Raw genomic sequence first — 6,076 nt, 5'->3', positions numbered from 1 at the left:
CTTTCATTATGTATTGGTAACCACACTGCTAGGAGGACATGATATGTCACTTTCATTATGTATGGGTGACCATACTGCTATGAGGACATGATACGTCACTTTTATTAAGTATGGGTAACCACACTGCTATGATGACATGATACGCCACTTTCATTAAGTAATGGTACCCCACAGGTAGGAGGACATGATACGCCACTTTCATTAGGTAATGGTACCACACAGGTAGGAGGACATGATACGCCACTTTCATTAAGTAATGGTACCACACAGGTAGGAGGACATGATACGTCACTTTCAGTATGTATAGGTAACCACACTGCTAGGAGGACATGATACGTCACTTTCATTATGTATGGGTGACCATACTGCTATGAGGACATGATACGTCACTTTCATTAAGTATGGGTAACCACACTGCTATGATGACATGATACGCCACTTTCATTAAGTAATGGTACCCCACAGGTAGGAGGACATGATACGCCACTTTCATTAAGTAATGGTACCCCACAGGTAGGAGGACATGATACGCCACTTTCATTAAGTAATGGTACCACACAGGAAGGAGGACATGATACGTCACTTTCAGTATGTATAGGTAACCACACTGCTAGGAGGACATGATACGTCACTTTCATTATGTATGGGTGACCATACTGCTATGAGGACATGATACGTCACTTTCATTAAGTATGGGTAACCACACTGCTATGATGACATGATACGCCACTTTCATTAAGTAATGGTACCCCACAGGTAGGAGGACATGATACGCCACTTTCATTAAGTAATGGTACCCCACAGGTAGGAGGACATGATACGCCACTTTCATTAAGTAATGGTACCACACAGGTAGGAGGACATGTTACGTCACTTTCAGTATGTATGGGTAACCACACTGCTAGGAGGACATGATACGTCACTTTCATTATGTATGGGTAACCACACTGCTATGATGACATGAGTGGCCACTTTCATTAAGTAATGGTACCACACAGGTAGGAGGACATGTTACGTCACTTTCATTATGTATGGGTAACCACACTGCTATGATGACATGATGCGCCACTTTCATTAAGTAATGGTACCCCACAGGTAGGAGGACATGATACGCCACTTTCATTAAGTAATGGTACCACACAGGTAGGAGGACATGATACGTCACTTTCATTATGTATTGGTAACCACACTGCTAGGAGGACATGATATGTCACTTTCATTATGTATGGGTGACCATACTGCTATGAGGACATGATACGTCACTTTCATTAAGTATGGGTAACCACACTGCTATGATGACATGATACGCCACTTTCATTAAGTAATGGTACCCCACAGGTAGGAGGACATGATACGCCACTTTCATTAAGTAATGGTACCCCACAGGTAGGAGGACATGATACGCCACTTTCATTAAGTAATGGTACCACACAGGTAGGAGGACATGATACGTCACTTTCAGTATGTATAGGTAACCACACTGCTAGGAGGACATGATACGTCACTTTCATTATGTATGGGTGACCATACTGCTATGAGGACATGATACGTCACTTTCATTAAGTATGGGTAACCACACTGCTATGATGACATGATACGCCACTTTCATTAAGTAATGGTACCCCACAGGTAGGAGGACATGATACGCCACTTTCATTAAGTAATGGTACCCCACAGGTAGGAGGATATGATACGCCACTTTCATTAAGTAATGGTACCACAGGTAGGAGGACATGTTACGTCACTTTCAGTATGTATGGGTAACCACACTGCTAGGAGGACATGATACGTCATTTTCATTATGTATGGGTGACCATACTGCTATGAGGACATGATACGTCACTTCCATTAAGTATGGGTAACCACACTGCTATGATGACATGATACGCCACTTTCATTAAGTAATGGTACCCCACAGGTAGGAGGACATGATACGCCACTTTCATTAAATAATGGTACCCCACAGGTAGGAGGACATGATACGCCACTTTCATTAAGTAATGGTACCACACAGGTAGGAGGACATGATACGCTACTTTCATTATGTATGGGTAACCACACTGCTAGGAGGACATGATACGTCACTTTCATTATGTATGGGTAACCACACTGCTATGATGACATGATGGGCCACTTTCATTAAGTAATGGTACCACACAGGTAGGAGGACATGTTACGTCACTTTCATTATGTATGGGTAACCACACTGCTATGATGACATGATGCGCCACTTTCATTAAGTAATGGTAACACACAGGTAGGAGGACATGATACGTCACGTTCATTATGTATGGGTAACCACACTGCTATGATGACATGATGGGCCACTTTCATTAAGTAATGGTACCACACAGGTAGGAGGACATGTTACGTCACTTTCATTATGTATGGGTAACCACACTGCTAGGAGGACATGATACGCCACTTTCATTAAGTATGGGTAACCACACTGCTATGAGGACATGATACGCCACTTTCATTAAGTAATGGTACCACACATCTAGGAGGACAAGATACGTCACTTTCAATATGCATGTGCAACCACACTGCTAGGAGGACATGATACGTCACTTTCATTAAGTATGGGTAACCACACTGCTATGAGGACATGATACGCCCCTTTCTTTAAGTAATGGTACCACACAGGTAGGAGGACATGTTACGTCATTTTCATTATGTATGGTTAACCACACTGCTAGGAGGACATGATACGCCACTTTCATTATGTATGGGTAACCACACTGCTAGGAGGACATGATACGCTACTTTCATTATGTATGGGTAACCACACTGCTAGGAGGACATGATACGCCACTTTCATTAAGTAATGGTACCACACAGGTAGGAGGACATGTTACGTCACTTTCATTATGTATGGTTAACCACACTGCTAGGAGGACATGATACGCCACTTTCATTTTGTATGGGTAACCACACTGCTAGGAGGACATGATACGTCACTTTCATTATGTATGGGTAACCACACTGCTAGGAGGACATGATACGCCACTTTCATTATGTATGGGTAACCACACTGCTAGGAGAACATGATACGCCACTTTCATTATGTATGGGTAACCACACTGCTAGGATGACATGATACGCAACTTTCATTATGTATGGGTAACCACACTGCTAGGAGGACATGATACGCCACTTTCATTATGTATGGGTAACCACACTGCTAAGAGGACATGATACGCCACTTTCATTATGTTTGGGTAACCACACTGCTAGGAGGACATGACACGCCACTTTCATTATGTATGGGTAACCACACTGCTAGGAGGACATGATACGCCACTTTCATTATGTATGGGTAACCACACTGCTAGGAGGACATGATACGCCACTTTCATTATGTATGGGTAACCACACAGCTAAGAGGACATGATACGCCACTTTCATTATGTATGGGTAACCACACTGCTAAGAGGACATGATACGCTACTTTCATTATGTATGGGTAACCACACAGCTAAGAGGACATGATACGCCACTTTCATTATGTATGGGTAACCACACAGCTAAGAGGACATGATACGCTACTTTCATTATGTATGGGTAACCACACTGCTAAGAGGACATGATACGCCACTTTCATTATGTATGGGTAACCACACAGCTAAGAGGACATGATACGCCACTTTCATTAAGTATGGTAACCACACTGCTAGGAGGACATGATATGTCACTTTCATTAAGTATGGGTAACCACACTGCCAGGAGGACATGATACGCCACTTTCATTAAGTATGGGTAACCACACTGCTAGGAGGACATGATATGTCACGTTCATTAAGTATGGGTAACCACACTGCCAGGAGGACAAGATACGCCACTTTCATTAAGTATGGGTAACCACACTGCTAAGAGGACATGATACGCCACTTTCATTAAGTATGGGTAACCACACTGCTAGGAGGACATGCTATGTCACTTTCATTAAGTATGGGTAACCACACTGCCAGGAGGACATGATACGCCACTTTCATTAAGTATGGGTAACCACACTGCCAGGAGGACATGATACGCCACTTTCATTATGTATGGGTAACCACACTGCTAGGAGGACATGATACGCCACTTTCATTATGTATGGGTAACCACACTGCTAAGAGGACATGATACGCCACTTTCATTATGTATGGGTAACCACACTGCTAAGAGGACATGATACGCCACTTTCATTATGTAAGGGTAACCACACTGCTAGGACGACATGATACGTCACTTTCATTATGTATGGGTAACCACACAGCTAAGAGGACATGATACGCTACTTTCATTATGTATGGGTAACCACACTGCTAGGAGGACATGATACGTCACTTTCATTATGTATGGGTAACCACACAGCTAAGAGGACATGATACGCTACTTTCATTATGTATGGGTAACCACACTGCTAGGAGGACATGATACGCTACTTTCATTATGTATGGGTAACCACACTGCTAGGAGGACATGATACGTCACTTTCATTATGTATGGGTAACCACACAGCTAAGAGGACATGATACGTCACTTTCATTATGTATGGGTAACCACACTGCTAGGAGGACATGATACGCCACTTTCATTATGTATGGGTAACCACACTGCTAGGAGGACATGATACGCCACTTTCATTATGTATGGGTAACCACACTGCTAAGAGGACATGATACGCCACTTTCATTATGTATGGGTAACCACACTGCTAGGAGCACATGATACGCCACTTTCATTATGTATGGGTAACCACACTGTTATGAGGACATGATACGCCACTTTCATTATGTATGGGTAACCACACTGCTAGGAGGACATGATACGCCACTTTCATTATGTATGGGTGACCACACTGCTAGGAGGACATGATACGCCACTTTCATTATGTATGGGTAACCACACTGCTAGGAGGACATGATGCACCACTTTAATTATGTATGGGTAACCACACTTCTAGGAGGACACTCTCATTAACGTTCTTTTTTTTCAAAATGTCAACTTCCTGCGACTACATGTAGATAATTATGAAGAAGAATAGAAGCATACAGTTTATTTGACGTAAAAATAAAAATCATAATTCATCAACATGATTTCAAATTGAAATATTTTCAATAGTCAATATCAAATTTAATCTGAAATGACGGAATACTTCTTCTGCAAACCGAGTATGTACATCCGGAGTAATCAGGGAAAAATACTCGAAAATATCGCATTTGATCAACAATTAATTGAAGTCAATACATCAATTTCCGTACATTGTTTGTTGCTGACGATGTAATTAAGAAGTGGGGCACTTGTTTTAAAGCAATCAGTCTAGGATTGGTAATGACAGGTCGACATGTGAGGTAACAATTCATATGGTAAATACTTTGTATATGAATGCATGTAAACAAACAACATTCAATATGTCTATATCAAGACATGTCAATGTAAACTACATGGCCCAGCAGCCAAACATTTAACGACGGCCCTGTTTAAAGGAACAATGACAATTACGTGTATGGCGCAGGCGTGGTATTCATTTAAACATACTCAAAAAATATAAACAGCTCTTGAATGAAGTCTCAAACGATTGATACGGTCAAACGTCAAAATATGTTTATGATAAAATTGTCATCAGACTTTCAAAAAGAACACGTTTAAAATTCGCAGGATTTCAAAGGGATTATTTCACATGAAATAGGGTCAGTAGTCGAAATTATCAATTACGTCTGAAATGTGACCGAATTGCTTGTAACAATTATAAAACGCCGTCACAAGTTCAAATGCGAGCTCTAGTGTTATGGAATATTGTTAGTAATATTAACCCTATTAGAAACGGAATGACTTTAGGCTAGAAATTACAAAACTTTGTGCAGCTGAGAATCTGCCAGGTGCTCTTTATTGTTTGTTCATAAAAAGAATGTAAAAAAAATCAATTATAACATGGTTAAAATGCAAATAATTAAAGTGAAAGTTCTTGATTAATGTTTAATTAAATAAACCAATTAACCAATCTGATCATAAATTGAACAAAAAGAAATAATATCGCGATTAAGATACATGTTATGGTGTCCCTTTAAGTGGAGCTTTAACTGTGGTT

This window comes from Mya arenaria, chromosome 11, assembly GCF_026914265.1.
Source record: "Mya arenaria isolate MELC-2E11 chromosome 11, ASM2691426v1".
NCBI classification, from domain to species: domain Eukaryota; kingdom Metazoa; phylum Mollusca; class Bivalvia; order Myida; family Myidae; genus Mya; species Mya arenaria.
This window is presented reverse-complemented; position numbering follows the sequence as displayed.